This window comes from Monopterus albus, unplaced genomic scaffold (assembly GCF_001952655.1).
Source record: "Monopterus albus unplaced genomic scaffold, M_albus_1.0 scaffold182.1, whole genome shotgun sequence".
Classification (NCBI taxonomy): domain Eukaryota; kingdom Metazoa; phylum Chordata; class Actinopteri; order Synbranchiformes; family Synbranchidae; genus Monopterus; species Monopterus albus.
In genome coordinates, this window is record NW_018128062.1 from 832,392 (window position 1) to 853,611 (window position 21,220).

A 21,220-nucleotide genomic window follows, 5' to 3' on the forward strand; every position below is an offset into this window, starting at 1 on the left:
AAAGAGTGTTTTATGTTTACAAGGGGTGATGTCATGTTTGGTTTAGATCCATAACTGACGAATTGGAGGGCAGCTGTGGCGAGTATCAGCCTGCTCAGTTTGGATCAGTTGTCAGAGGCTTTTTTTTTGGGTGCTTTAAAAGGGAGTAGAGTTCAAGGAGTTTGTGTGTGTGTCTCTGTCTTCATGTTTGTGCGTGTGTGTTGTTTTCAGCGGTGGAGGCATGCACACGGTGACGCTGCTCTGGTTGCCAAGCAACACAGGAACGTGGGTGGAAGGATTTCCTGTCCTCAGGAAGCTTTGTTTATAAGTCAGAGAGGGAGTGTGTACTTATATGTGTGTGTGTAGATTTTAGTGTGGGCTTCAGCAGTATGCTTTAGTGCTTGTGTTTTTAATGCACTTTTTGCTTCAAGTAAAAATGCTACAGAAAAGTCACAAGACCCACAAACAGCCACTCATACACACATTGTGTATAAAGGGTACACACACAGAAAAAAGGCAAATAGGCACTTTCTAGTCTGAACAGTCAGACTTGCGTTGAGTAACTCCTTGAGCTGGGCCCGTTCTCAAAGCTCTGTCTCCTTCTCTTGTATCCGAACGCTCTCTCCATGTCCCAGCCACCACGCTCACGCCAGGCCGCCTTCTACTCATGATGTCATCAGCAAGCCTCATTTTTTGTCTCCTCACACACATGAGATTGCAGTTGTCTGCTCTTGCTGTGCGTGTGATCACAAAACAACATCCGTATCTGTGCTGCAGGCGTCGGACTCCATGCTTACCGAATTGACACTGGGTGAATGGGATGACATCAGCTTGGCTCTCTCTGACTCGCCTGTCTTTCTGGCTACAATGATGTCATACGTTGGATGCAGCCAAACACAGTGTGTGTGTGTGTTTGTGTGTTGACATGTATCATCATGTGTGAGGAATGACCTCAGGAGTCATCTGATTTATATAATGTGAATCCTCCTCCCCCTCTTTCCCCCTCTTCTCTTCCCTTCAAGTGGAAAGACTTTGCAGCTAATAGATACTTTATTGTTTTGTATGTGTTTTTCTTAGAAACCTGAGGTGTATAAAGATGCTCCTGTAACACACACACACTCACACACACACACTGTTGCAGCTTGTTACAGCCCCCTTAGAGCAGCTTCTGTTTGAAACGGATACCCCACTGTCTCGAAACCGGTAACTCCATCTCTTTGTTGCCCTTCGTCTGCGACTGTCTGACCTTTCTTATTCCAAGAAGCTGCAACAATCATAGGCAGGCAGTGAATGAAAGGATAAAGAGAGGATGCTGGATTGTCTCCGCAGATACTGTATGTGCCAGTTCTTATTTTGGTAAAGGAAAACACAGCGTAATGGAGAAAGAGGAGTGATTTGGTGGTTGGCCTTTTTCAGCTCTCAACATAAATATCTGTTTTTAGCTCACTGTTTGAGCTGCAGGGTTTTAAGCACAGGAAGAGTGCTCTATTTGTGTCTTAGACTGAGCAAACCGCTGGTTGCATTCTCCAACACTGTGGTTGAAGCTCTGAACATCAGCCAGCCGATGGAAGAACTGGGAGCTTTTAACAGAGCAACCTGAATACAGATACGCTTAGTCTTTTTCCCATTTCTTCTCTTTGTAATCTCCAGCCCTAAACCCAAGGAAATCACACCACACACTGACTTAACAGTTTACGAAGTGAGTAGCAACATGCACAAATTGTGTAAATACACACAATTGCATGTGCACAAACACAAAATATGCAGAATTTCCTAATAAAGTGATTAGCTTGGCCCCTCTAAGGCCAAACCGCAAACAGAGTACTGTACGTTCCACTAACCACACAATAGCTTAACACTGTGCAGGATGATTTGATTCCACTGTACAAGCGCGCGCACGCACACACACTAATGAATGCATGTAAACATACACACACACTTCAGCTGTAACAGGGCAAATAAATCATAGATGCTGTCTAAATGATGTCTGAACATCATATCAACAAGTCTGATGTAGATACACAACTACAGTAATTATATACATATGCACTGCACACACACACTTGTACACATACACACACTCACCCCCACCCCTTAGGAGTCTTGGGGCCTTAGTCAGCGTCTGTGTGTCCATGCGTAGGCCTGTTCCCTGGCAGGGTGAGGGGAAAAAATACCTTCCCATATGATGTAAACACCAAAGTTTCTGTGTATGTGTGTGTGAGTGTGTGTGTGTGTGTGTGTGTGTGTGAGTGACTGGCATTCTCTGAGATAGGATTCACTGTGTGTGTGTGTGTGACAGTTTTCCATATTATTCCACAACAGTGTGCAGTTTCTTTTTAAAGATAAGTTTCTCTGCCATCTCCAGTGCACACAGTGGAAACAGACAGCGGAGCGGACGGAGCAGCTGACATGTGACATCACTAACTAAAGCAAGGCTGCAAGGTAGAGACAGAGGTCACTGCTTTTAACTCAGTTTTTTTTTTAAGCCTTATTGATTTTATGATGTTTTTAGTGCATTTTGTTTTGAGTAATGCAGAACAAGTGAACTTTGTTATTTTTAATGTTTAATAGAAGATAGAATCACTGAGTCTTCAGGAGGCGCCCGTTGTAGGTTTAATATGGTACGACTTGCATTAAAGGAATATATTTGTGTTTGTGTTTGTTCAAACATGAGGACATGTCAAACTGGCTGTACTTTTATTGTCACAGATCCCTTCCAGAAAAACTGTTAAACCTGTTTGTTAAGATCAGGAATCAATAGACTTGAATACAACATCCCATTATCACAGCTAAGCTGAATGATTTTAGCATATGAATGGCTGCAGAGTTAAGTACTCCACTAACTTAATATTGCACTTCCAAAAGGTTGGAGGAGAAAAAGGCAGGATATTCTGACTCTGAGTTTCTAGTATGGATCAAGGTTTGAAAACTTTGGCTCCTACACTTCCCAGAATACAGCTCAACAGGGTGTATTCTTTAGTTCCTTCCTGCCCGGAAAATAGCCATGCCTTTCAAATCCATGCCCCTCAGTTTGCAAGACAGGCTTTCTGTTAGAAATGTGTAGTCAAGATGGCATCACTGATGACAGCATCACAGTTGGGATTAAGAAGGAGATTGATTCATTGATTCTATAAGGACTGTTTTCCCCCTTCCCCCCAGTAATGGTGGATCATGGGAACATCCATTGGTTCCAAACATTAGCAGCAGCGCCACAGAGTTACATTGACTTGGCTACTATCATTTAAAGTAAGAAGTTGAAATCAATAGCAATAATTATACTTGTGTGACATTTTAAGTTAGCAGAATGTGCCAAGCAACCTTTTGACTGTCTCTCCCTCAAATATTGGGTCACTTCTATAATTAGGTACCTAGCTAAGTAGTTGAGCTATCTACAACAGAGCACAGAATGCCCTCAATGTTGCAACTCTTCCATCTTAATCTTGACACTGTTTTTTGAGAAAGCTTTCTCTGCCACAGATGTAATTATGAAACCCTTTTAGTCGGCCGAGTATTACTCCTGTTGACGTGTAAACTAAACTTACTATTGTACATGAGGTAAAATTGGTTTAGTGTCACTTTAAGAGGACACATGCTTGCTGCTGCACTGGAGCAATTTTTCATTTCGCTGTCCTTTTCTGATTTGTCCTGTGTTCTATCATTATTGCTGCATTTTGGAAAATAATTAAAGTCAGTGTGACTTTATCATTGAGGCCAGTAATACAGTTGTTTTTTTTTTGTTACCTAAAAATCTGTCATAATGTAGCTTTTACAATGACTCACATTTCCATATCAACTTCCTGTTTATGTCTTGAAACTCATTGTACAGCGGGGGACAGAGGTAAAGAGGACAGGAGCCTTGTTCCTGTGATAACCTACAAACTATTTAGTGCACAGACGGGCTGGATGGGCTGACCTACCTGCAGCCAGAATAACACACGTTTCTGTTGTAGTCAGTGTCACTTTCCTGTCACTGTACTCTGTGTTTGGCAACACTGTCTGCAGGGGCTTGGTGTACAGTGGCAAGCCACAAGGAACAATGTTGGAAAATACAGAAGGATTTAAGGATATACATGTTTTTACTGCTGGTTTCAAGCTCAAAGAGGACCTAAGGCCACAACTGATGAGTCCACTGACCACGCACTTGATTTAGCTTGTCAGACGTTTACACAGAAACAAAGAGCATAACAAACGTGCAAGCTTAAAACACAAATACTTCTTCCATTTTTACCCAATAGTAGCTGCAAACTAACCAGCTAGTATGCTGCTGCTGTGCCATGTGTTTTCACTGTGCAGAATGCATTGCAGCCTGTAATGAAGCACCAGCACATCCAGTGCATTTCTTCACAAATGTTGAGAGCCAGGTGCAAAACAGTCATTGACTAGCAACATATTAATCATAACCACATTCAGATCAGGTTAGGGACACACAAGAGATCACTCTGGTAATGACACGTGTCCTGTGTTTGTTGCTAGGCAACTTTGTCCCAATACCCTTGTGACCTTCCGACCCTGCCAAGTCTGGTGTTACTGTCCCCGTCTCACGCTCATATGCGTGTGTGCGTGCATGTGTGTGTTATCTAAGACGATGGTGCAACTGCCGCATAGCGCCTGAGAACAGCTGTGGTTTCTCGGTGGCGTGGCTGAGCGTGAGTACAGATTTGTGTGTGCGTTCTTGTCGCATGAAGCCGCCATCAGTGTTCATCTGAGCGCACACCCACAGCAACATAATATGGCACTCTGTCACTTCCACAGCGTGATAGTAGCATAGACTCAATCAGCAAAAAAAAACCCCCCCCCCACCCCACACACACACACACACAATCCTGTTGTCAAATCGCAGCTGAAAATAGAGAGCAGACGGAGCAGTCATTTCCCTGAAGATCCATTCATGTAAAATACTGTTATTCAAACCTCCCTCCCCCTTATTCAATAGTCTTATTCATCTCTCTCTTGACTGCAAAGCCAAACACGCCTTGTCTTCTGCTTCCTGGCAAGAGCCTTTGTGCCCGTGTATATATGAGCAGGCGCTTGTGTATGTGTGTTTTCTCCTCTCTTCTCTATAAGAGGAATGTCCTTGGCCTCTCCGACCTGCATGCTCCCACTGAGCCCTCCGTCAAACACCTGGGGCGGGTTCTCCCACATTGCTCTGGCCAATCAGGAGCCCTGGCAGTTAGTGACATCAGTTAGCAGAGACTTTAGGACCAGCCCCTCAGGGTGATTCGTCTGAGAGAGGGTGCTCTTATTGTTACAATGATTAAGTGTTATATGAAGGGCTATCAGAGGAGAGCCCCTTAATGAAAGTGGAGCACAGAGAGCAAAGGCAGTGGCAGCAGCAGAGCTGTAGAGAGCTCCAGTGAAAGCAGTGAGAAACTGAGCTAGAAGTGGCTTGGAGCAAGAGAGAGAGGGGAAAATAAGGAGAATTTAAGGTGGGAGAAGACAGAGCTGCTGAGAGGAAGAGAGAGCGCGCGGGGCTGAATATTCAGCAGCTGTGTCCAGACTTGCTGACTCCTGGTGTTCATGCTCTGAATGTACCATGAGAGACACAGAGTATGCGCGGGAAATCGCTGTGAAGGAGCAAAAGGGGAAGAAGAAGATATAAAGAGAGAACAAGTGCATGTATGCTTAAACATGCATGGTTTTATCTTTTCGTGTGTGTGGGTGGGGGGGAGGGGGGGAGGTGTGAATAGCAAGTTTCCCTTGCTGTTTTGTAACAGAGTGGGACGCCCTGCCTCAAAGGAAAATTCCACCCTGAGCTGCTCCTACGCTGTTGTAAATAATCAGGCTGGGGTGTCCAACACATTCTGGTATTCTGTGAATAAGCAGCTGTCATTTTCCTTTTTTTGTTGCATCCACTTTCCTTGAGCCTGTCTCATCGTCAGTGCTTTAACTGCATTGCCCATAATACCTTTTGATGCCCCAGCTCCTCACTCTCGTCTCCGCTTACCTGAGAATACACCTTAGCTTCTGGTTTGCAGCTGCTGGTGTAACATATTTGTAGAGAGAGTTACAGCAGCAGAGCAGTAGTGGAGTTAAGGAAAAGCGAGTTGCACCCTTAAAACAGATCATGTCCTTTGGTTGCATTGCATTGTGTTTCGCTATAGATGCTGCCACTGGAGAAATGTCTGTCTGCTCTTCCTTCCAGTACAAATACTGAATGTTGGTGAAAACTGGAGACTTTAGAAGGAAAATCAACAGAGATCAAGCTGTCCAAAATAAAAATCTATCTCCTAGCAACAACATCAGACAAGTTTTCTTCAGGTGTTCAAGCGTTGAAGGGTGTATTTTTCACCTGAGGAGCTTCCAGCAGACCTGAAAATATTCTATTACTATGATGTCCACTGGAGAGCTATAGTGTCTGATACTGTTTCACAGTTTTTTTTTTCACCATTACAAGACTGTGAGTATGATGGAAACACTGGACAAGCTTTTTTCATTTACGTGTTCAGTTGATGGTTTTTCTTTGTGTTCTTTCTTAGTAACGGTGAAATTAACTTTTTCCTCACTTGCAACAGCTATTCAACTATAAAACGATCCTGTCAGTAATATTTTTTAACCATTCAGACAGACTATGGCTGCTACTAGTTCACTATGCATTTTTTTCAGCGAAATGTTGCCGTACTGCTTTTCAGATCTATTTTATCCCTAGGTGAGCAGGAGTGAAGAGTAGTTTTGAAGTTTTAGATTAGGCTAAAACACCAACCATGTAAATGAGCACGTTAAAGCCAGTGAACCTTAATGAGTAAATGTTATGTCCTTCTTGCAGATCGCAGAACATGGCTATTTAGAAACCCTTTAGAGACAGTTACAGTATGGATAGGGTTAAGTAAAGAATAAGGCAGATCATTTTCTATATTAACAGCATTTTCAGTTCCTCCTGTACAGAGTTGAAAACCAACAAGGACTTGCCTCTACCCACTATTAATGTCTGTCAGTGTGTCAGTCCTTATTTGTTTGTGCCGTAGACCTCTGTTGTTGTTCAAAAATTAAAAGCACATCATTAAAACACAGTGCTGCACTGAGTGACCGGTTTCCTCATTACAAAACACCAGGCCGTGATATTTTTAAAAATATCCAGAGATCCCGTGCATGGACCCTTGACTCTTGCTTCCTTTAGACGCTGAGAAAAATTAGGGCTGTTTGGAGCCTTTGGGGCAACACTTTTAAAAAATATTACTGTCCAGTTTTGGCATTGAGAAAACTTTCTGGTATCCTGGATGTCTCAGTGGTACTGTACCTTAAACACCACATGCCCCATTGATGCAACACTCACACTTTAGTATCACGGGGTCATTTTGGCTCAAATTTCTTTTTCTAAAAACTCAAATAAGTGAGCAGCATAGTTTGACTATTTACCTCATAACTGTAAAGATGGAGGATCCGGTCCTTTAAAATTCAGTACAGTTCTGCCTCAACAAGTTCCGCTGTGAAGTCTTGGCATCTGGTGAGCCGTTATATTCATGAATCTATTACTGCAGCATTGTATTTCCTCGTCTGGGTGCAACCTGTGGCAGCACGCCCACAGCCACAAGCCTCTTGTGTTTTTTTAAAGGCTTGCTGAAGGGTCAGCCTGTCTTTGAGTGTGCACGTTGGTTGTGTTTATGATGGAAGAGAGGGTGTTTCTTTGTGTAAATCTGCAGCCAACAGATGGACCCTTCTCAGTTTATCCAACAAACATTAATATCATTGGCATTCATTTGGGCAGACGGAAACTTCAGACATTCAGAGTTAATGTCAGGGAGGAATGAGAGAAGAAGCTGTAAGACGAACTGAAAGTCTACAACAGCAGATTGGAAGTAACATGAAGATACAAGGGTATATAACTGTTGCATCTGCGCTCTATCAAAGTTAGCTTGTGTTATACTGTGTTAAGAAAAGGCTTCAGTTCAATTCAGTTGTATTTGTATAGTGCCAAATCACAACAAAAGTCATCTCAGGGCACTTTATAGTCTAGCCCTTACTGTTATCACTACTATTATAGAGGAAAACCCAACAAATCCCCCTTGAGCACCACTTGGCGACAGCAGGGAGGAAAAACTCCCTTTAACGGAAGAAACCTCCGACAGACCCCGGCTCTTGGTGGGCGGCCTTCTGCCTCGACCAGTTGGGGTGAGTGGATAGAGGAGAGACAAAAGAAGAAAAGCAACAAGACACAACAAACAACAATCAAAGACTGATCAGGTTGATGTGGCCAGTGACTGCTCATCAGAAACATAGAGCTCCAGGGCCAGAAAGGTACAGGGAGAGAGTGAGGACACAATACGGGAGAGAGGAGATACAATTAGTGACATGTAATGGAGGCATATAGATGCATGGACAGAGAGGGGAGGAGAGGGGAGGAGAGGGGAGGAGAGGAGAGGAGAGGAGAGGAGAGAAACTCGGAGCTTGAGATGTAGAGGCAGAAATAGGCATCAGTTGCCCCCCACTTTCCTGTAGAATTGAACAAGGATGCTTCACCACATATTTTGAGATGGCAGAAGTGACGGCGGCCCATCCCATCCCCCACCCCTACCCCGATAAAGGAATGCTACAGAAAACAAGGGGCCCGAGATAGAAGATCTGAGGCCTTAATATGAACCACACTGTGTGTTGTTCTCCGCATTAGGAGTGGAGCAGCCTTTGATGAATATCTGTAAAGAGATTTGAGACTTACAGTATAAAGAGCAGCAATTTAGCCAGGTATGTTATCTTAAGCCTGGTAATGTGGGAATTCAGTTCATTCATTGGAGGAGCCAAGGGGGCTTTCTGTGTATCAGGCAGAATCACATTGAAATAAAGAGTTTAAGGGCTATATAATCAATACCTGACCTCATCTTACGACTGGGGTTATCATATCGCTCATCCCCATCCCTTCTCTTCATGTTCCTTTTCTTTCTACAGCACACATATGAGAGTGTTTGTTCTGTAACCATGGATCAGTTCCTGTCTTTCCCCTGAGTTACACATCTAATCACGGCACCATCATCCTTCACCTCTAATTCTGTTGGCAGGGCCTGTCAAACAGTGTACGCTGAAAGATGGGGTGACTTTGAAATGCTGCTAATGACCCTAAGATATAACTACCCTCTCTCTTTTACTCGCCTCACTCTTTTTTTCTTGTCCATTCCTGTCATTTGCACTTGCGGTCATCCTATTTTTTTCTTGCTGCTATTCTCTGGATCTGCTGATTAGAAAATGCAAAGGGAGAGAATGAGCCTGGAAACAAGAAATCATCCCGGTTTTTTATTTAGCATTTTGTAACTGAATATATACAGGCCGGGAGACAGAATTAGTAATGTTTAATTTGAAGACGAGCTTCTGTTCAAATGTTAGTTAACCTTTGTTTAAAGTGGGAAGTCCCAGCAGTTAAAATCTCCTCCATCCAAGGAGGCTGGCCAAGATGCAGCATCCAGACAAACATAAACAGAATAGCACAAAAAAGCAAAAATACAATCAAAACCACATAGCCATTTATAAGCACTCCAATAGGCAGCTCTTCAGTGTCAAACCAGCAGGCTTATTGCCAAACCTATTTTAATCTTGACTAAACAAAGACAGCTCCTTATTGAGTCTGCCACAAGAACCTTCATTAACCATGTAAACTCACAGAGAGAGCTTTCAGCTTTAAATAATTTTGCAGCCAGTTCCATGAAGAGGGAGCAGAGTACATAAAGGCACTTTTGCCTAATTCGGCTCTGACCTCAGGGACAGATAACAAAAACAAATCCTGGGACTGCAAACAGTAATTTTCCACCTACTTTTTTTTAAAAGAGATGTAAGAAAACACTCAATTACCCAGAGTGGCCTTATATATTTCTATATAAAACTGTAGCGAGGAATACATTGAGCGGTGGATGAGGCAGCTGTCAGCTCGAGCATGGAAGGTAACACTGATGAGATACAGAGGTACAGTCAGTAATACAGTTCTTGCATATGAATATAAAACAACATAATCAAGTGCCAGCACAGCAGTACTCACAGCCATTCTGTCTCAGCAAAAGGAAAAGCCACAACTTGTGCTTAAAAAAAAAACCTCATTTCAGCTTTAAAGGACTTAACCTTTTGTAGCACACTTACTCCTTTACTCAGGGTTTTTTCGCCACTTTCCAGGCAACCATTTTTTTACTTTCAGCTAAGGCTGCAAAGAAATTCATGGCTGTGAGCATCATGCCCAGTTTTATTGTTGTCAAGCTTGCTTTTTCCGTTAAGTCGTCTTTACAGGAATTTGCACATCTTCTTGTAGACTTTCATTGACTTTAAGACATTTACATTATAATGTCAGAAAATCAAACCTGGACTCATCCTGGTGTCTGAGTGCTTTAAGATGTTTACCATACAACCACAGCATTCAGCAGATTCAATTCCAGCTGGGGACCTTTGCTGCATGCCATCGCTCCCTCTTTCTTTGTGTTTCCTGTCTTTTTGGCCTGTCGTACTATCAAATAAAATGCCGTAACAATTATAAACCTAATATGCAAGTGTATCTTTTGAAAATGTATAATTCCTCTATGATACTTGGGGTTTAGAATAGCAGTGTAAATGTGGTTGTTAGGCATTTTGAAAAGTGCAGTTGCTCATCCCATTCTAAACAAAGGCTCCCTGGATCATTCAGTACTGAATAATTAGAGGACAAACTATAAACATTCTGTTATTGGGAAAAAATGGAAAAAAGGGTTTAATTCAGCATAACAACTTATGAGTTTTGGTGCTTCATGATTTTAGTACAGCCATTGGTACTGTGGAATGTAAAACACTTCTTGACAGACTGGAAAAGTGGGCGGGATTATCCGATTCTGTTTGTAATTGGTCATATCTCAAGGACAGGGGCTGTGTTGTTCCCATTGGTGATCATAAAGCCAGGTCACCGTGATGTGGAGTCCCCCTGGGTTCGATTCTTGGACCGCTGTTTTTCAACCTGTGCATGCTCCCTATAGGTCAAATCAGTGACTTCTGTATGGTACCTTGGACTCATTGCCAGTTGCTTAGAACAAGTTAATACCTGGATGCAATACAATTTTCTTCAATTAAATAAAGACAAGATAAAAATGACTGCTTTAGGCAATGAGTAGGAAAGGATGAACATTATTGCTCATTTGAATTCCAGGGCTATAAAGACAAAAATCTAAGTTAAAAATTTTGGTGTCAACCGCCACATCACAGCCATAACTAAATCAGTATTTTATCATCTGAAACAAATAGCAACAGTTAGCGGTCTCATATTCAAAGAAGATTTAATTTTTATTTTTGTTTTATGTATTCTTCTTAATTTAGCCGGTTTTATGTCATTTTGTCCTCTTTTCAGTGATTTTACTCAAATTTTATTGCTGATTGTTTTTAATGACATTCCAGTTCTTTCCTTTGGATGTTTGTGCCATATAAATAAAGCTACCTGGCCTTGCCTAGCAAATCTGATCAGACATTCGAATGTGATTCAAGGTTTTTGATACTTGGCATTTTCTGTCACTGTGTGCTACAGACAGATTTTGGTCAAGTACCAAAACATGTTGAGCTTATCTAACAGCACACAGACCTGCATGTTGTGAAACAGATTTGGATTTGACCTTCTCCTCTTTTAATAAACTTAAGACCTATACCTAACTTTCAATTAGGAAATTTGTTGACTCACAGTTAGCTGTAAATGTGCAGACTACAAAAGAGACATATACTTTGACAATGACCAGTAATAAGTAAATTCTGCATGTAGCATGATATTAAATTGGATTAAACATGCATATTAAGTTCCCAGCAATGTTCTAACAAGCCTTAAGAAAAAAAAACATTTCAAAGTCCCAAGCAATTGTGATTCTTCACATCACTTTTCCTTTTTTGGCCTGTTTGTGAGTTTGTATATAGCCTGAATTTTGTTTTGTCAGCATTCAGAACACGTTTCAGTTGACATAAGGTATCTTGCGCAGTGTTAAAAACAGCTTGTAGGAGTGGGAGGGAGGAGTGAAGGATGCAAGCAGAGTTGTATCATCAGCAGAAGCGGTATAAGTATCGTCAGCAAAGGCAGGCCAGAGAGGACTGTATGGGCTACTGACAAACTGCTGCCTCACGCCCTTGTCCTGCTCTTTTCACATTTCCAAATTCCACTTTCTCTTCTGAACCAGAACACATTTTTTTTCTGCCTCAGTTGCCTTTCTCTGCCAAAGGTGATCTAACAAGCTCTTCAGTCTTGATCTGCTCTCAGACAAGCACAAAGCCATTCGTTTTTTTGATCACAAACTTCTATCATCAAGTTTTAGCTCATTTGCTTATTGATTGCAATCAGCCAAATTTGCAAAAGGTTCAAAGAGCAGAGTGAGTTGAAGAAGCCAGAGAGGGTGGACCTTTGGAACCGGACAGGCTCTCCCAGTGGTTGTTGCCATGGTTTTTTGTTGTCAGGACAAACTGTCAGCCAGTGGCTGAGAGCCTGAGCTGCTGTTTGTTAAAGATAAGTGGAAAAGCCAGAGGGAAAAGAGAAAGAGGGAGACAGAGAGACACAGAGAGGGAGACCCACTTATTTATTTATTAAATTATTTATTTTTGGACTGCAGGACATCTAGCAGAAAAACACTACCTCAAAGCTCCATCCACCCCACTCTTCATTCAGTGTGGGGATGGATCATGCTCCTCTCTTTAAACAGTTCACACAGCCTTTCTCCTTGCGTTTTTCTGACCTGCACCCCTCCCTGCCCACTATCAAAGCCCTGTTGGCTGTGCACTGGCCTCTTTGATATCGTATAGTGTTTCTGGCAGTCTCCCTCTGTCTTTCTGTTTCTCCCTTTCTCTCTCTCTCTCTCCTTTCCCACAATATTGTATATGAGCAAAGAGTGCCAACAGGGACCTGCTCACTGTCAAAGAGAAAAGACAAGAAGGCCTTAGAGGGAGTCTGGGAGGGACTGGACAAGGGAAGGGTTGAAAGAGGAGATGAGGAAAAGGTGGTAACAGTGAGACAGTGTTATCTTTTTATTATTATTAGTACCTTAATTGTTGGCATCTAGGATTTTATGGCACCAATTATGAATTCTTTATTGAATCCAATTCCTTTTGAAACTTTTATTCTAGTTTGTAAGTACCTAAAGCTAACAAATCTGCACCACCACCTTTTGACCTTACTATTAAATCATCTGTGGCTGTTTCATTTGTCTAGAAACAGGAATGTCAGTTTATTGTTTTAGTACCTGCTGAATCAATATCTTGGCAAAAATTCTGTGTACTTATTTTTGTTCTTTCAGTACAGAGCTGGACATGGAGGATGTTAGCTTAGCTTTGCGGGGAAACAGAGCTGGCAAGGCCTTCTTCAAAATCCACCTGTAAAGCTCACTGATTAACACAGTGCATCACAAGTACACACTTCAGTTTGCAAGAGTACATTAACTTGACAATAAGTGTTTCATTTGGACTTTTGGCTATATTTGCCATTCTCATTAGCAGTGATAAGTGCTAGGTACAAAACGTGGCGCCTCCAGCTTGCACGTTTTGTAAATTAACTGCTCTTTGCATGGAGACAAACATTTCCTTAATGAATTTGTTAATCCCTTCACTTATCAAATATGGGTCTCTTAGCAGAGATGGGGGCCTGAGTTTGCGACTTGGACTCAGGTCACACCCAAGTTTCGTACACAGTGACTATTTTTATGAGTAACTGTCAAACACCTAACAATGAATCAATGCTGATACTGTATGCATATAGTTGGAGTGATTAAAATACAGTCTATGCTTTGAATTCCTTAGATATAGCTGTGCAGTGTTCTAAGCTATCTGGATGGTACGCAGCAGCTGATAGGATACTCATGCCAACCATAATGGACTTGAGACTTGACTTGGACTTGCAAAACATGACTTGTGAGCATCTCTGTCTCTTAGTCATCTGGACCCCCATCTGAACCATCTCCAACTCTACTAGGTTCTAGTAGTAGCACTGATCATTTTATTTTCTAACACGGCTCTGGGTTTGAGCCCGAGCCGACCCGGGGCCTGTGCCTGCGTGGGTTCCTCTGGGTGCTCCGGCTTCCTCACACAATCCAAAGACATGCAGCTTAGGTTTATTGGCAACTCTAAATTGTCTGTGGGTATGAATGTGCGTCTGTGTGGTTGTTTGTCTCTAAGTGTCAGCCACGCAATAGACTGGCGACCTGTACCCTGCCTCTCGCCCAGTGTCAGCTGAGATTGGCTCCAGCACCCCCCTGCTCTGGTCGGGAGAAGCGGTATAGATAATGAATGGATGGATAGATTTTCTAACACATATTAAATTCCACACAGGAGAGCACAATTACTTGACTTTAACCGGGAAATGGAAAAAGATTGGTCTGACTGAATGAGCCAGTAACTGAGAGAGTGTGTACGATCATGTGACTGGGCTCGTGGTGTGTCATGGCCATTACCATGGAAGTGTTGAGCCCTGGGCCTGTTTTTTTGTTGTTGTTTTTTAAAGCTCAGCTCGACTGTTGCTGTCAGTCCACCCCACACACGTATACACATGCACATTCTACCACTGCACTCCACCAAAACTGCACGTGAACACAAATCACCTTCAAGCGTCCATATTCACAACCTCAGTTTGCTTTTGTGTGCGTGTATGTACTGTATGTCTGGGTTTGATTGTTTGCCATCCTCAGAGAACGAGGGTGAGCGTGACTTCATGATCGCTGGCTGCTGATGAATCATACCAAACCTACTCTGTGTTTGCCTGATGCAAATGTCTGTTTGCTTTGTTGGTTAGCCTACTTTGGACGACGGAGCATGCATGTGTGTCTGTGTCATCTTGAATTATTCACTGGCAATATTTGATTTTCTTGCACCACATTACAAGTGTCCTCTCTGAGCTTTTTGCTTCTTAGTTACTGTGTGTGCATTTCACTGTCTTATTCAAGCCATACAGTGTTGTTCTGTGGCCCCATTGATGTGCTATCAGTTCCTTGGTCTGATGTGAAACTTCCTGTAGTGAAGGAAGTTTCACATCAGACCATTTCAAATCAGATAGATCTGTGAAAATTAAATTTACCTAAAAAAAAAAAAACAATAGCAACTTTCTGAATAAAAAAAAAGAGGCGTAAATCCATTAATGAACAAATCATTTTGGCACTTTCCATTATTTTGTTTGAACAAGACTATGAATGTTTTTCAGTTTTTCCCTATTTGTGTTGAAAGTATGCACATGCTGCCAGTCCTCAGAGTATTTGTGTATGTCTGAATGCGTACATGTTTATGTGTGTGCACGCATCACTGTCTGTGTCGCTGGGAAGATAAGAGCAGCAGCGAGGATCAAGGGGTGAGGAGCGCTCCCTTTGGGACACCCTGCTCCCTGACCCCTATTCCCTAACTTTTTGCTGTTGTGGATGACATAAATGGCCTTATAGAATGTGACCAGTCCTGCTCCGCTTCCTTAAAGCCCTCTGGAACCCTGATATTTGTCGTCAGGGAATAACAGGAAATACAGAGGAAGGGGGAGAATGATTTCATGGGCTGAAAATGGAGAACATCACACAGCTTCCTATACTGATGTTGACATATATGTAGCAGAAGTTATTATTTTCCAGTCTCTGAGAGAGTTCTCATTTTCTCCTTCTCTCTGTTGGTCTTCCTTTCGCCTTCCATCCATCCAGTGCATGAGTAGGAGGGATAAAGGTCGTCCTTTTGTCATCAAAACTCCAGATTAGTTTTGCCTCGGTGCATCTGACTCTCCGCTTTATCATTTTGGCCAGAGGCGCCACAAGGTTCAGCTTGTCACTCAAAGGTCGTCCTTTTGTCATCAAAACTCCAGATTAGTTTTGCCTCGGTGCATCTGACTCTCCGCTTTATCATTTTGGCCAGAGGAGCCACAAGGTTCAGCTTGCCCCTCTGCAAAGTAATAACTCCCACTGGCTACTATTCCATTCTTCGCTGCTATCTCCTGCACTACTATTACTAGTCCATTCTGGGTTAGGGGTGGATTATTTTCATGGCACTGGCTTTATTGGGCTGTATAGTGAAGACTGTCAGGAAAGCAAGAAGCAGGAGTATGTGACGTACAACATACTGTATGTCACAAGCTGCAATCAAATTGACAAAGTTGTAATAGTCATTTCAGTCCGCCGAGGCCCAGAGCAGAGTGTAAGTGTGCTGCTGACAGCATGTCATAAGCCAATCTTGGTTTTATTTTAATATTTCTGCATTGATGTGGTTTGAGGGGTTCTGTAACTTGATGACTTGGGAATTTCACTGAAAGTCACTTTGGCAAATATCGCAGCAGACTCCAGTGCAAGAACTACATTATTGGAATATTTCTTCTGGCTTTGGCACACAAAACGCCTGTAAGACAGACAAAAAAAAGCTGCAGACAGGGAATGCATATCTTCTGAAGATTATTTAAATATTGCATGTGATTTAGACAACTATCTGCAAGAGCACGGATGCAGCTTATGATGATTATGCTGTCAATTAGAGCACGTGAATTAGCCTGCACCCTCTGTACTCTCAGAGGGGTCTGTCGACCTTCTCCCCTCCGTGTAAACACTGGTGATCTCAGTCTCCACTTGCTATTGGCTTCAGAGGTCAAAGGTCAGAAGGGTTACATTAAGATCAATGACATTCTGCTAAATGAACACCTTTTATGGATTTGTGTTTAGCCCCCCAAGACTTTATTTTCAATTCATTAAAATTTGAAGGTTGATTGCAAAGAAATCTTTTTGAAACTACGATTGAATCATGTTAAAAGATGCACTTTTAACTCTTGAATCTAAAAAAATCACTGTGCTCTACCCCTTCAATTTTTATAGATGTTATGTCAACAACAGAGGGGGATATTTATTTAACCTGTCATAAATTATGGTCAGATGCACAAAATATTGCAGCGCTGCAATTTTTCAATTTAGAGGTGTATTTACCTGCACTGATGATGTAAATGAGCACAGCTGAAGCTGTGTTCATTTGAATACACCTCCACTTAGGATCTAGTGCCTGAAGGCTGTTGTGCATGTGTAGACTGAGAGGAAGCTTAGGAGACTGAATATTAACATGGTTGAAGAAATCAGCAAACCAGTTTCAGAACTTGAATCACGTAGTCCTCTGCCTATCAAATCATCTTTTATTTTGTTTGGTAATTGAAGCATGGTTTGACCGGAAAGCCTGTACGTCCCTCACATTCTCCTCTGGTGAGTGATGTGATTTACACAAAACTTCTCCCTCAACATGTTGTTAACTCTCAGATGACTAACAGCTGCCATGCTGAGAGCAGGGCTACAGATTATGCACCTGCTTTCTCTTGGTGCTAAATTTCAGCTGTGGTAAATCAGGAACTGAGGGTATTTGTATACATTTCCCTTCTCTCCTCCTTTATTTTTGCCTCCCTGGATGGGAACGCCGTAAAATACATATTGTATGAAACCAAACGTGCAAATTCCTGCATTGCCACATTTCTTCTGTTTCTCTGTCACAGCACCTTACTGGGACTCCTTTCAAATATGAACACACGGTTTCACTGTTTAGCGCCAGAAAACCATAGTAAATAACCCCCATGGTGTATTGATGAAAAGTTTACCATTTAATGGCACATTTAGCTTTTTAGGAGATTGTGGTGGAAACTAGGTTACAATTTTAAGTAGGTGTCCTACTGCAAAAATGGGATCTTGTGATGGTTGCATGTCAGAGTTACTTCAGTGTGTCCGAATACTTCTGGATTATAGCTGCCATTTATCTTAATTCTTGATTAATTTTGAGATTTTTATTTCCCCCATCAAAAATAACTTGGCACAAAAGTTCATTCTTGACTTTGGGAATAGTGATATGGACAAAACAACTCAAGGTCACTGGTTTTTTCTAGAGATTTCAACAATATCTTCATCAGTGAATAGAGTTGGATCAGTTGTTAAGTTAAGCTTTTGGTTTAAGAATAAAAGTTAGGCCTTAACAGGATATTTCAAGAGTTGGGGAATACACTAATTTACATTCTTGGTTTGTGGACTTAACATCATGGCAAGTCCCTGACTACTGATGTAATAAGAGTAGGACAGAAAGAAGAGGTTGCTGTAGTTGTTTTTAGACAGTACACCCAAAATGTTGAAAGCAATACTGGTGTTTTATTGGTGCTTTATGAGCATGAGCTGTAGTTTATCAGATGCTAAATAATATTTGACATTTTGTCTTGGAGTCTGGAAATGAAACCCAAGGACAATGCTTTGCTTTTTCACAAAGACTTAAAAATGGCTAAATGAAAGATTACACTGAGTTAGTGGAGCTAATGAAATAGAGGTTCGTTGACATCATGATGTCGGCTTTCTATTCTTTTAAGTTTTCAGCCAAAGCCCTTTGCAATGAATGAAATCATAATGAACTCATAGCTTGTGTGTTAAACACATCCATCTCCATGACAACTCCAGCCACTAACGAACCATGTGATATGACCAAAAGCTCCAGAAAAGGCTAGTAAGTGGACCTGGGAACTGTTAGTAAAAAGTAAATGCATACATCGCATGTTCCCACATTTCAAAGTTACTTATTCAATTTGATCTGACAGACCTCTGACACCCAGTTTACACTTGTTTAAAACAGAGAAAACAAGCAAAAGCTCACTTTTTTTTTCTGTTTATTGATTATCCATTAATCATTTAAGCTTTTCTGTAAGTTTGAAAAAAATGTCACTGAGTAGAGGGCTGTTACACTTGTAGAGTGAGGAAGTGTGAATGCTCGACACCGTTGGCAAGTAATTTTCAGCCCTTTATGGAACATATATTCATAGCGCCACAATAACAGGACCACTCTGACTTAAGTGTACCACCAACCACCAATCGTGGCGGTAAGAAAGGTGGTTCAAGCGGATAAAGCCATTTACTATAATTGAATGGTGTGTTTTAAAGTCCATTTTTCAGAGTGCAAACAGAACTGGTGTGGTGCCAGTCTCACGCTGAGAACAGACACCATACAGATTGCAGCTGCTTTAAATTTCACTGACATGCACATACCATACTTACAGTAAAAGGAGAGTGTACTTATAGACAGATAGTTAGAGTGTACTTAATAATCTGATGCGCACACACGCAAACCCAGGGAAGAAACCACAGATGTGGACATGCCAAATAGAGACGAACACAAATCAAAACAAAGCATGCAAACACAAAAGAGATCAGGAGAATGAAGACGACAGAGAGAATAGCACAGTCCCATCTGTCAAACAAATATGAGGATGCTCCCCTCTCTCTCACACACACACACACACAGCAGGCATCATTTAGTCTGAACTTGAGCGATATCTGCCTTTGTCCTTTAACAGTTGATCCTGAGGGGCCGCGGCAAAAGTTGCATGGAAGTTTGTTTAGAGCCGAGCAAGTTTGATAAGCTTTATGAGAGCCCATGGGAGATGTGGTGTCATACACAGACATACACACACATACATGCATCCACTCAAACACACACTCAGGCACGAGGCTTGGGCGGCAGCTCACACTGGCCCCAACCAACAGTGAGGAGTTTGTTGTCATAGCAACAGTAAAATGAGATGACTTTACTGTCAGCCGTAATGTTTCATGGCCCCCTTGCCACTATGGCAACATAACAAGGAAGAGGAAGAGGAGATGAAGAAAAAGAGAGCATCAGAGCCATCTCTGCATTCCACTGGACTTCTACTGGGGACAACGGCACCACGATGCACTTAGTTCCTTTCCAAGACGATCGCAAACACACATGCACACCTTGACAAGCCAGTCAGACACATGCATAAACGCACTCACAAACAGAGACACGCACACCTTGAAAAGCCTTTGATTGCACTCTCACTATTTTCAGCTACAGTGTTGTCATCACCAGGGCAATTTGAATTCATTATGCTCAATGTCAATATTGGTGCAACAACGCTGCACCTCAGACAGGTACAGCTTGTTGAATGAGCACGCATGCTGTCAGAAAGTGTGAGAAGTGAAAAGAGAGGAGATCAAAGACATTCGGCTCTGTCGAGCGTTTCCCCGGCGCCGCGGAGAGCATCGAATGGAGTGGCAGGCTGACTGTAGGCTGGCCAGCTATATGTGGAGCAACAGTGCAGCAGCTATACATCACAATTCTATATTTAGATCGGTCCTTCCGCTACAGCCTATCAACACTGTTAAGCAGAGTTGTCTGTGCTGGTAGAAAAGTGAAAACAGGGGAGACAGGGAGATAGGTGGAAGAGCGACAGACGGCAAGGAGAAAAAAGAAAAAAGCACAAGAATGAGAGAGGAGCTGAGTTGTTTTGCTCTGTTGCCATGGTGACACAGTGGCCAGAGCTGTAGCGAAATGACAGTTGTCACGGCAGAGCGGGTTGCCATGGGTGACAGCTGTCAGTCAATCATGCAGAGTGAATGGGACACATCAGCGGATGAGCACCTTGGATTAGAGAGTGATCACACCACACAGTAGCCAGCCAGAACATATCTGGACTTAATCCTCATGTCCTAATGGCGCTGCTCTCTCGCATGTGTATGTGTGTGTACTCATCTTTGTAATCATGTGAGTGCATGTTCTTACTGTAGGGTTGCAACCTTTTTGAATCCCTGTCTGTATATGCATGTGCATCTGGAATTTGTTGCCAGTATTACTGTGTGCATATAAATTTAGGATCGTGCCCACACTCAGTTGGGTCTGCGTGTATGTGTGCATGAGCATGTGGGAATCCTAGCAAAGGGTGTGTATGTGTGTCCATGAAATGTGTTCACAGGGTGAGTGGAGCAGGTTACATTTTACTGTAGCTGCTGCCTGGGTCCTTCTCACAGCTGTCTGTGCTAGAGGACAATCAGAGGCCTGGTTGTGAGCCGCCTGATTGTGGTGTGATACTCAGGACCGTTCCCCTTCAATTACCACACTCTGGGTGCGTCTAACGAGCACAGCATTGCTCTTATGTTTGGAGAATAATGGCCTGATTAGACTAGGAGTGTATTTAAATTCACACTATTAATTTGTTTCTTCTGGGGTTTTTTTTTCATGGAAAATCTCATGAATATGATCATCTATGGTCACAGATGTCCTGCTGTGGAACGAAGTCTAACCACTGGACTCAGCTGTTTGTACTATTGTCTGTTTCTCATTCATTGACAATTAAATTTTCTCCTGCTGTCAAGATGTTAAAGCACCAGAATTGTTTCTGTGACCCTGCAACTATTAGATGTTGAATAGTATTCGTATGTTATGACAGCAAACCCTTGTAATGTCAATACTTTGCTGGCACACTAGTAATTAGAGGGTAGTTGTACAAGGCAGGATTGCCCCAACCAATGAAGCACTAAATTTTCTGTCCCAGTCACAGCTAGATAGTAAGCTCCAGAGAAATATGATCGGGGTA

The 21,220-nt window shown here is 42.3% G+C and overlaps 1 protein-coding gene across 1 annotated transcript in view; it reads left to right on the forward strand.

The window, feature by feature from the left end:
• The window catches only part of ches1 (checkpoint suppressor 1), a 54,011-nt gene that overhangs the window by 4,503 nt on the left and 28,288 nt on the right, over positions 1–21,220 (forward strand). The window lies entirely within an intron of this gene.